Source organism: Lytechinus pictus, chromosome 1 (assembly GCF_037042905.1).
Source record: "Lytechinus pictus isolate F3 Inbred chromosome 1, Lp3.0, whole genome shotgun sequence".
NCBI lineage: Eukaryota > Metazoa > Echinodermata > Echinoidea > Temnopleuroida > Toxopneustidae > Lytechinus > Lytechinus pictus.
In genome coordinates this window covers 24,617,789-24,630,191 of record NC_087245.1, presented here as the reverse complement: position 1 = coordinate 24,630,191, position 12,403 = coordinate 24,617,789, and the positions used below count along the sequence as shown (strand labels likewise).

General features: G+C 38.2%; 1 long non-coding RNA gene across 2 annotated transcripts in view; it reads right to left on the bottom strand.

Annotated features, from left to right (window-relative positions):
- LOC129273150 (uncharacterized) overlaps positions 1-12,315 on the bottom strand; it is a 28,349-nt gene extending 16,034 nt beyond the window's left edge. The window contains exons 1-5 of one of the 2 annotated variants that reach the window (XR_010293439.1): positions 12,202-12,315; positions 6,009-6,553; positions 5,241-5,363; positions 4,824-4,972; positions 929-2,443 (exon numbers count right to left, since the gene is read on the bottom strand). This is a non-coding gene — a long non-coding RNA (uncharacterized LOC129273150). The remainder of the gene's footprint in view (positions 1-928; positions 2,444-4,823; positions 4,973-5,240; positions 5,364-6,008; positions 6,554-12,201) is intronic. The other variant, XR_008585814.2, reaches the window with a different exon arrangement.
- Between the last annotated feature and the right edge of the window lie 88 nt (positions 12,316-12,403).

The window sequence follows — 12,403 nt, the reverse complement described above, 5'->3', positions numbered from 1 at the left end:
AACAAAAGTTTGTTTGATATTATTATAACTATGACTTCATTGCAGAAATAAGGTAAAGGACATATTGTGAGCTTACAATTTTGTTTAATTCCAGCCCAGGATGATAAAGGCATGTACATATGTGGATAGATCCATGGCAACAAAGAAAAAACAAATCTAAAACCAAAAAATGTTGTTACTGCACAATACCAGACTAAAAATGATTTCTTATTTTACATTTGAAATATGTCATCCAACCGAAAAAAAAAACAAAGTTTATGATGTTCACAGCATATTTACTTGATATGATTTTCCCATGGGAAGGCCAACATTAGAGATTGACAAATTGAAGACCATAATTTAATGGCATCACATTACATGCCAACATTACACCTTATCCTGACAGTAAAGAGTATATTTCTTAAATTTCAGCAAATTTAAAAAGCTCCTTAAGATTAACTCTACATTATGTAGCCAAATCCTGATAATCATAAAGACTGAGTGCTTTTAATATCTGAGATAAAATAATTAATTGATCCAATTTGGGGTCAGAGGTCCTCAAGTATAACTTTATCACGAGCAGCCTTTCCTTAGCTGGTATATCTTTTATGTGTAATATGATAATCGATTGGATGTAGTTTTTTGCTTTTTATTTATCATTGTGAATATTGTACTTTGCCTTTGTTTATACTGTGCACTGGATTTTTTAGTCTTTGGACTGTTTTGCCAGTTTTCTTGATTGAATAAATACCATAATACTACTACCACTGGCTGAGTTAGACGGGAAAACAGAGCCACAACTGGGACAATGACATGGTTAATTATACTGGAGCATATTATTCAATTTGGTGAGTTCAATAGTCAAATTCACTGGTGCCTAATGCCTATTAAGTATTCATGTAACATAGACATCGAATGTGATATTTTTGCATTTATAGTTTTTGCTTACCTTGACTTGTCTTGATCGATCTACTTGATACGCATCCAAGCTTTGCAGGTGAGCTGAGCTGATGATCTGGTAGCGACGCATCCAAGCTTTGCAGGTGAGCTGAGCTGATGATCTGGTAGCGACGCATACAAGCTTTGCAGGTGAGCTGAGCTGATGATCTGGTAGCGACGCATCCAAGCATTGCAGGTGAGCTGAGCTGAAGATCTGGTAGCGACGCATACAAGCTTTGCAGGTGAGCTGAGCTGATGATCTGGTAGCGACGCATACAAGCTTTGCAGGTGAGCTGAGCTGATGATCTGGTAGCGACGCATCCAAGCTTTGCAGGTGAGCTGAGCTGATGATCTGGTTGCTATGCATCCAAGCTTTGCAGGTGAGCTGAGCTGATGATCTGGTAGCGACGCATCCAAGCTTTGCAGGTGAGCTGAGCTGATGATCTGGTTGCTATGCATCCAAGCATTGCAGGTGAGCTGAGCTGAAGATCTGGTAGCGACGCATACAAGCTTTGCAGGTGAGCTGAGCTGATGATCTGGTAGCGACGCATCCAAGCTTTGCAGGTGAGCTGAATGATGATCTGGTTGCTGAGCATCCAAGCTTTGCAGGTGAGCTGAGCTGATGATCTGGTTGCTAAGCATCCAAGCATTGCAGGTGAGCTGAGCTGATGATCTGGTTACTACTCATCCAAGCTTGGCAGGTGAGCTGAAGATCTGGTAGCGACGCATCCAAGCTTTGCAGGTGAGGTGAGCTGATGATCTGGTAGCAACGCATCCAAGCTTTGCAGGTGAGCTGAGCTGATGATCATGGCCCCGTAACACAAAGCTTTACCGATTGATAATGGGGCTGATTTCAATAACTGATTGCATTGATTATGGGGCTGATTTCAATGACTGATTGCATTGATTATGGGGCTGATTTCAATGTCTGATTGCATTGATTATGGGGCTGATTTCAATGACTGATTGCATTGATTATGGGGCTGATTTCAATGTCTGATTGCATTGATTATGGGGCTGATTTCAATAACTGATTGCATTGATTATGGGGCTGATTTCAATAACTGATTGCATTGATTATGGGGCTGATTTCAATAACTGATTGCATTGATTATGGGGCTGATTTCAATGTCTGATTGCATTGATTATGGGGCTGATTTCAATGTCTGATTGCATTGATTATGGGGCTGATTTCAATGACTGATTGCATTGATTATGGGGCTGATTTCAATAACTGATTGCATTGATTATGGGGCTGATTTCAATGACTGATTGCATTGATTATGGGGCTGATTTCAATGACTGATTGCATTGATTATGGGGCTGATTTCAATGACTGATTGCATTGATTGTGGTGTGTGATTAATCATAAAAATCAGCCCTATGATCAATAGACTAGCTTCATGGTATGGGACCCTGATCTGATGTTCGGAGCTGCTGCAGTCCAGTCGTCAGGGGCAATGGGAAGATGTTATTGGTACCAGTGGTAGAAGATTCACAGTGGTTCAAATCTCTGGGCATCAGGCTGAAACAAATTCATAAGTCATTAAAGGACAAGTCCACCCCAACAAAAAGTTGATTTAATTTGAATAACAAGAGAAAAATCCAACAAGCAAAACACTGAAAATTTCATCAAAATTGGATGTAAAGTAAAATAAGAATGTTACGACATTTTCAAATTTTGCTTTTTTTCACAAAATAGTTATATCCCCATCATAGTTTGTATGCAAATGAGGGGACTGATGTCACCTACTCACTATTTCTTTGTACTTTGTTTTATAAAATATTCTAATTTTCTCCTCATTGTCTTGTGAAACAAAGCTATATTCCTCCCTGAACATGTGTAATTACCACTGTTTTTATATTTTATGATTCAGTCAAGTTGATCCTTATTGTAAAAATTGAAATATTGTATAATTCAAACAATAACAAAACATAAGTCGTGTAAGTAGTGAGTGAGGGACATCATTGACTCTCTCATATGCATGTCACTGGGTTGTGCTTATAATAGAGGTGGGCTATAGAGGGGTAAAAAATGGGTGATATTTCAGAATCATGTCCTGATCAAAATGACACCATTTTAAAGAAAATCGGTTGAAAAATGGGACAGTGCGGGCCATGAAAACGATTTTGAGGGGGTGTGGCCTAAAAGTGCCGAGTCATCGTTTCTTGATAATGGAAAAAAAGTCCTCATTTTCTAATTTGAAGACCTACAGTATGGAGCTGATTCTGGTGTCAATTTATGTTTACTAGCCTGAAAAATCTATTGGCATTGTAAAAAATGCTTGAAATATTCTAAAAAGTATTGAAACAAGGCCATTCTTATTTTAACCATTAAAACCATTTAACCATTAAACAATCAATGATTTGTGATGAGCCGCCTTTCACGATCTCATTATAAATTTTCTTAAAGCAGCGCTGATCCATAATGCATCAAATTTTATAACCATAAGAACGACAAATTAATCACAGGCGTAAATATTCATATCTGAATGACACGCGCCTTAAAACCTAAGTTAACAACAACAACAACACATTTGAATTCTTAGGGGCCATACCTTTTCAAATTTTGCAGTTGAATTGAAACAACTGTGTTATATGCCAGGCCGCTTCCTGAATTTTGTTTTATACAGACTTGTGCATCTTATTGACACCAAATGCATGAAATTTGGTCCTTACCAGTAGCGAAGCACATGACCTCTTTTGACCTCATGTGAACCCAAAATTGAGAATTTTGTGTACAAACGAAAGGGCCAAAATAAATATAAATTTTAATTGATAATCAGTATTAAAAGTCCAAAAGATATTTTTTTCTTTGTTAAAGGCTTGGAAACAAACATTGAAAATATAATAAGGAAAATAAAGAACAATATGATTCTAATTTTAATAAATTCTATTGTTTAATGCATTTCTTATGTATTTCTTTGTTTTTTCAAGTTTAACTTGTTTTAAGCCCTATGTGCTTTTTTTCAAGTTCAACTGTTCCAGGATTTTACTTTAACCAGTATTCAGTAAGAAAAGTTGATAAGAACATAAAGAAATAAATTTTAAAAAATATTATGGAAGAATGAATGGAAACGCTTTATACATATAACTGAGAAATCCTCAATTTTTAGGCTTACGCAAGGTCACCAAAAGTCACATAATTCTGTAATGGTAAAACCAAATTTCATAAATTTGGTGTCAAAAGATGCACAAGTCTAAAACAAAATCAGGAAGTGGCCCGGCATAAAACGCAGCGGTTTCAATTCAACCGTTAAAAAATTGATACTTTTTAGAATATTTTATGCATTTTTGACAATGCCAATAGATTTATCAGGCTAGTAAACATTTACCGGTAAACACCAGAATAAGCTCAACAGGCCTTCAAATAAGAAAATAAGGACCTTTTCCATTCTCAAGAAATGATGACTCAGCACTTTTAGGCCAATTTTCTTTAAAATGGTGTCATATTGATCAGGACAACAATCTGCTTCAAATGAGATATGTAAAACTTGGTTTTACAATATCACCCATTTATAGCCCAGCTCTACTTATAACTGTTTTGTGAAAAATAAGCAAAGCTTTAAAATGTCATAACTTTTTTATTTTAAATCTGATTTTGATGAAATTTGAAGCATTAAACTTGTTTGATTTTCCTCTGTTGATTCAACCCAACATTTTTCTGGGGTGGACTTGACCTTTCAGTAATGGCCCAAATTAATTGTTTATTACATTTCCATTCTGCCTTGATTGAAGACAGAATAAAGCATGAATATTAAGTATCAATACAAAAAGTTCTTTGACTATACTAGACTGACTCTGAGTGGAATATAAAGTTATGGTTGCAACAATTACTTTGCCAATTAGAATATAATGAACTTGGAGAACAGATAGAAGTATTTCTATCTCATTTTTTTGCTCACCTTGATCTGATCAGTTGAAAGTTGAATCAAGCTTGAATTCTTGATTACCGGTTTCTATTAGGTCACAGGTGAGCTGATCTATTCCGAGCTGCTAGAGTAGACAAGGGCAGTGGTGTATCAGAGAGCAGGTTAAAATCTGGAGCATAGCTCTAAATGAGAGTAAAATGAATCAATGAATCAATAGTAAAAGTGAAAGTAATTATGTATTTGCATCCCCATTGTTCCTCAATATGAAGAAGGAATAAAGAATGAAATAGAGCTTTATAAATATATTAACAAGTTCTTAGGCAGACAATATAATGAAATAATGAATGTATAGCTGCAATGATTTCTTTGTCAATCAGAAAATGCACTTGAAATATATATATTTGTTTTTAATTTCCTTTTCCATCATACATGTACATATAATATGCTCACCTTGTTTAAATCTGGTTGATGTTGATTACATGTACATGTAACTTAATAGTCCATTCAACTGCAGGTAAACGGAGCTTCCGCAGATGCAGGTATGGAATTTCAAGCAAAAAATGTAGCGTAGGCCTGCATAAATTAAAGCAAAAACTAATTCTTAAAAAGAGAAAGAAATAAATGAAGATGAATAAAACATAAAAGGAAAGCCTTTTACTTGTGACTTACACATAGGTTAGACCCCTTTTATATTTATTTCAAGTTGTTGTATCAATATGGGTGCGTGCATGTCGACATGTTAGAAACATTTCCTATGCCGACATCAAGATTTTAGCGTACTTATGCAAAATTTGACCATTTCGTCAATCACATATTCTGCTATATTTGCAAAAGTAGAACTCCAAATTGGATAAATGGGGTATCAAAATTCATCTTTCATTGAGCTCTAAAATAATTTTGACAAATAAAACAGTAGTGAGATACTTTTAAAACTTCATTATGATACAGCTATGGTACCTACTTTCAGCCAATTTGATGTAGTTGCAAGGTTTTGCAGTTGGTTTTAATGATAATCAGCAAAAAGACTTGTTTATTAAGTATATAAAAAGACTGAGATTTGTTTCATGAAATGCTAACAAGATCACAAAATACTTTTTTAAATGCATGAGCCAAGTTTATTGCACGAAGGATATTTTCTCAAAGGATAAATTCCATTCTTTATTTATTTTGTCAGACACTTGTTCAAATTCATCTCGCGGTGAGAAAGAGTCAACTTACCTGTGCTCCCAATTTATTGGAATCAGGAGCCATCTCCAATTTTGGCTTGATGAAAGAAGGCTTTGCATCAGTCATTTATTTTCTGCCGCAACCCCAGGAGACATCTTGAGTCTAATGTTGAACGAGAGCTTGGACTTTATTTTGCCATCCACTTATTGTGCGTCTGACGGCTTCCTTGTCACTCAGATGCAGAGGCAAAGATTGGTGCACCTACAGGTAGGGGTTTGTGAACCTGAAGGCCAAGCAGTAGAGTGGAAACAGGGGCGAGGCTCTGGGGTGTGGCTTTGAGGGGGTGTGGCACTGAAGATAGTCCAACAAGGTCCTTGAGTAGGGAGGACTGGAACTCATGAATGACTCTACATACATAAGTCTTGGTGATGGTAAAACAAAATGGCTCTTGATTCTCCGGCCATTTTCCCAGGCTAGAATGGAACGGAACTCCTCCATGATGTCAGGTCTTGGCTCTTTCTTTCTTCTCTTGCCACAAACTTGGCATCATTTTCATAGAGATGCCAAAAATTCACTTCTGATGTCCATTTTAACAGCTGCAAATGAGGGAAGGAATAGAAAAGGAGAAACTGATTATAACGCATGATGATTTTTTTTTTCATAACCCTAATCTCTCGTTGCTGGAAAATCCCACTAAAATATATTTATACAGAAACACAAGAATGGCTTGGAAATTCTTGAATACAAATTCCTGATTTCTTTAAAAAAAATTTGTTCAAAGAGAGATCCTGCTTCAACTGGTCTAGCGTGCGGATATATTTTTAGCATCGAGGTGAGATTCATGATATTTCTCGGCAAATGCACACATTTTTTGTAATCTAGCACCGCTCATGATTTTGCCGCCCTCTATACGCGCCTGGTAGCTAGGCTACATCTGTAATAAAGAAGACAAGATGGCGACAATAACAGACTGTGAGTAAACGCTCCTGCTCTTAATTATTTTTCATTATTTTTACACTTTATGTGAATAAATTCCTTAATTGAATTTCTTAAAAAGCTGTGTGCGCTAGAGCCTAGATAGTATGAATGCCTAGCTTAGCCGGGTAATATAGGAGCGCCTTGAGCACCTAACAAGGTGGATATGTGCGCAATATAAATACCCTTATATCATTACTATTATTATAAATACATGGACCATTAGTGCGTGCGGGCGGTAGCCCATTTACATAAGTTTGGGCTCAAAACCGTAAAGAAAAGTTATAATTGTGGCAAAGTTTAAAATAGACGGTGCGTGTAGTGCAATGGCTGGCTCCATGGAAATTAAGCACGTCAGTGGTATGACTTTAATCTCCAGGAACCCAAGGGTTCATTACATGCCGCCGAACACAGGAAATTCAAGGCACGACGCATGCAACTCTCTCTATGAGCTGAAATTTATTAGTGCCACCATTGGTCTTCCTTTTATTTCCGTAGAAGAGACATGCAAAGTCATTTTCCAGGCCGAGGTAAGCAAATTTGCTCTTATTTGTATGATTTTGATTTATGAATTTAAAAAAAAATTACAACTGTAGATCTATGGCTACTCACAGGAAAGAGCCCACGGTGAGTAGCGAGGAGTTTGGGCAAATATTACTTCTTTAATGAAGCAATGTTTGCTGACAACATAGAAATCCAGGGCCAAACACAGTTCGGTGTACGACTCACGAGCATACTAACCTCGTACTAGTGCGAGTGATCTCCAGGAGCCTCCTGGGCTGCTACATATATGCTAGACCGAAAAACTTCGGTCTCTGTTGTGTTATATTGGTTGTTCTGCTGAACTCCGTTGGCTCCACTCACCAATTACAGAGACCGAAGTTCTGACTTCTAACTTGAGTCTTGATCTGTACAGCCTCAGTGTAGTACAGGGACTCAATGCCAATAAATGGCCATATGTTTATGTATTAAGTTCGGATAAACCAGGGAAGTAGGAGCTGCGCGACAGCCGAAGTAAGTCACTGTTTTTTTTTCCCTTTTCAGTTAATTTTTCCCGTTTTGGTGCATTTCAGGCCCGCGAGACCGGTACCGAGGCTGTAGGGCGCATGTGCGAATTTGGCCAAGTCTATATGACCTAGCGCTATATAGCCTCGGTCTCGATCGGCCATTTTGTTTTAAATTGTGAAAGAAGGAGAGGTATCGCGACAGAACTTTTCATTTTTTGGGATTTTTGTCAGGATTTGTGTGTCACGATCACGATAGACCTTCATCCATATCGTGGTAAGTGCATAATTTCTGTTTCCACATTTTATTTAGAGTGCTATTGCGACCCCAATCTACCCAGTCCCGTGTCTGCCTCGTTATGCACGGATGACTCCTGGTCTCCTTTGGTCTCGTTCTAATATGACTAAGACAAAAATCTATGAGCCCAGTTGGAGTGATTTTGCATTGTTAATCCCCTAATAATGGCGGCTGCATGATCCCGAGCCATCTGTGTACGAGGAGGAATAAACAAAAATAAAAACTCCTCGAAACAGACGGCTGCCAGCTGTCTAACTGTTACGTATACCCATTCAGATCACTCACACGTATTGTGAGGTTAGTATATACTAACCTCGCACCATGAACCGCGTTTGTCAGTGGATTTCTAACTAGTGGGTCGCGCGTGCTGCGATCCCACTTCTGGTGTCCATAACACACGACTTATATGGCTTGATTTTTCTGTGCGCAGCGGCATGTAATGAAGTAATGAACCCTCGAGTGCATTCGGATCAGCATCTGTGTTCTGACTTTGGTCACTCACACTAGTACGAGGTTAGTATGTATACTAACCTCGTACACCGTACCGCGTTTGACCCTGGATTTCTAAGTAGTCTGCAAACATCGCTTCATTGCAGAAGTAATATTTGCCAAAACTCCATCCCGCTACTCATCGGGGCTCTTTCCGGTAAGTAGCAATACAATAATAATTTTTATATTGAAATTCAATATCAAAATCGTACAAAAAAGAGCAAATTCGCTTACCTCGGCCTGGAAAGTGACTTCGCATGTCTTTTTACGGAAATACAAGGAAGCCCGTTGGTGGCGCTAATAAATTTCACAACCTTGATTCAGCTCCTCTGTAATTTTATAACTGTGTCTAAATTCTTTGAATGCGCAGTTATAAATGGAATACCTTCATAAACATAATTCAAGATTATTATTGGCGATGATAACACTTTTTTGCAAATAAATAATTTAAAACGATGACTAATAAAAAAAAATTGAAAAAATCTACGTACCTGGAACGAAACCACTCTAAGCACCAAGGCTATTAATTCCTGTGTTAAAAAAGTGAGTACACGGGAATTAAATGTTGGACTTAAATTACTAGATCTTACCATGGAGCTCCATGACGAAATCTGTTCTTAAATTAGACTCTAGATATTACTAAATTGAAAAAATGTATAAATAGTACTCGCCTGGTCTTTTCTTGGGGTATTGAAGCCTTTTTGTCCAGAACTTGCTCAACTTTTGCGGCAAATTTTGTCGCCATAGGGTTGTGCACATTCTCGTTTAATACTGGTTGTCACGTGACACGGCAATGTCGTTAGGCTGTTTGGCCTGTATTCAAGGCGTTCTATCCGTTATGATTTTATATTGAATGAAGCTAATTCCATCAGGTATAGGCCCCTATCAAGTCAAAATCGATACAGGGATCGAGAGGGGGGGGGGTGGAGCCAAAAATTTCCCAGTCACATGGTATGAAAATGATATTTTTTATGATTGTCCACGATCATTAGGGCAAACCCGTGTGTGGCAGTACGGTAGCGTGATGAGTAAAAAAAAAATAAAATAAAAGAAAGAAAGAGGGCCAATGTAGGCATACATGGCGCGTGGGAATAAAGTTGCTTTATATGTTCCAAGCGAGTGAAGCAAGCGAGAAAAAAACTTTTCGTGCAAATCTAAATTTGAGATAGATATCTTAACTTACACTTTTCCTTTTCTTTTCATTAATTCCCTTCATTTCTTTTTTATCTTGGTTGTAGAACTTTCGGGGGCCCCTAGGCCTAACCCTTCCATTGTGTACCCCCAGTGCAATATCAGCAGGTGGGTCTCGATAACTCTGGATATTTAGCAATTAGACCTATTTATAGAAAAACATAACATTAATGTTTTGACCCCTTCCCCCAAAAAAAAAGGAAAAACAATTATAAACTAAGTTATATACATCCCCCTTTTCTCATTTCGCTTTTTATTTTCTCTATTCCCTCCTTATTTTTTTTTTTGGGGAGGGACCTTTTCGGGGGGCACCGCCCCTAGCTACGCGCCTACCAGATGAAGAGGCGAGCGAGCAAAACCTTTGTCACTTTTATTACAAATATCAATTTTGCAATAGATTTTGACATAACATTCGGAATTATTCTCGCATGCATTTTTCTTTCCTTTTGCTTTTTTATGGCCTTTTATTTCTCTTCCCTTTCTCTTTCTGTCTTTAGTTTCTTTCTTTCTTTCTTTCTTTTCCTTCCTTCATTCCTTTTCTCTTATCCCGTTTTTTTTTGTGGTGAAATCCACTGGACCGGGGATCAAGGGCCAGCCTGCATGCCCCCGGCGGTTTACGCCTCTGCCGTGGATGTAAGCTATATATACGCATGATCTTAATCTTCATTATGATTCAAACTATATAGAGGCGCATCCAAGATTTTCCAAATTAAGTAGGGGGGGGGGGGGGCGGGGTGAATTTTCTCAAGTAAAATTTGACAACTCCCAAAAAAGGTTCTTACTAAAAAAAAAAAAAACGGTCATTATATTGTCTCGCGTAAAGTTTGACAAGTAAAAAAAAAATGGTCACTCAAAATGAAAGTCATTTTGTCCACATGATATTTGGCAACCCCCCCCCCCCAAAAAAAAAAGGTTTTAACTATAGCAATGATCGAAGGTCATTTTGTCTCGCGTAAAATTTGACAATTTTTTTATAAAGTTGTCACTAAAAAGAAGGTCATTTTTTCCACCATTGATTATATTTGGCAAGCCCCCAACCCCCACCCCCATAAAAAAAAGAGAAAAGAATATGAACGAAATATCCCCATTACAAATAATGCTGTACGTGATTCTCATGAGGGGGGGGGGGGCACATAACTAGTATTAATTTAATTCCAAAATGTTTACTATAAATCTCAAAAGGGGGAACGGGCAGAAATGCTCACCCCAACCCCCCCCCTCCCCCCCCCCGCCACTGATTCCAATCAATAATGACTTTTCTCTGCAATACTGATGCTTTGAAATCAAGATACTGAAGATTGATACGCTTAACATAAATTATGAACGTCTGACAAAAAGATAACCAACCGATCAGCTGACCAGTACGCGTATCACTTCGGAGTTGATCACTCGTCGCAGCTGTGTGGAACGCTCACAGAAAATCAACAAAAAGGGCCTGAAATGTAAGTTTAACAACAATCGATTTTAATTTCAACTATTTTTACAACTAAATAAAGGTTTGCCGTCCGAATGAAAGGTATATCGGATAACTCTAACTTGTATTAAGGTGTACATTTACCAAAGTCTTGGGTTGGAAATCAGAACAGCATTGTCCAACCCATAATTTGGGTAATGTCGCCTATGAGGTCCATACATGTTAATGTTTGGACCTCATTGGTACTAGGAGTGAACGAAACCAGCAGTAGGCCTAGGCCTACAAGCTTAGTTTAGTTTAACGAACGTCAATAATACGGTCTACCAAAGTCTATATGATGAAAAGATTGGACACTTCACGGACTTCGCGTAATGCTTTGTGTCGATTTGCGTGTAAAATAGTTTAGGTGCCTAGGCCCTAGTCTTTCCCTTGTCATGTCTTTGATTATACCAAAAGCTTCGGTCTCTGTTAATGTTATGTTGGTTGTTCAGCTGAACTCCGTTGGCTTCACTCACCATGCTCACCAAATACAGAGACCGAAGTTCTAGCGCGATCTGTACAGGGGACTCAATGGCCATATGTTTATGTGTATTAAGTTCTGTGGAAGGATCAGCTCATAGTCTAGAGAGAGTTGCATGCGTCGTGCCTTGAATTTACCATGCACGGCGGCAGCGATGCACCCATGGGCATGGGTGGACTTAGGTTAGGGACAACAGAAATCAGTGTGTGTGGGACTGAATGCATTGCCATGCCATTTATTGGCGTGCTACAAAAGTACAATTTACAGTGTCAGTGGGCATGCGAAGCAGCGAAAGCAATGTACACATGATTATGAAACTACAGCACAGTTACATGAAATTTCGATAAACGTACCATATATCCGAAAGGCAGGGGTTGAAGGAGAGGACCATTGCTGTAGTTATAAATTATGTCAGAAGAACCAGACGTCATCTGTCAGTGCTTCGAAAAGGCGACAAGCTTAAGGCTATAAGCCCTACATGATAAAAAAAAAATTGAATTTGGCGCGACCAACGTGTCGCCGAAATGTCGAAAAAGAAAGGAAAAAAAGCGAGAT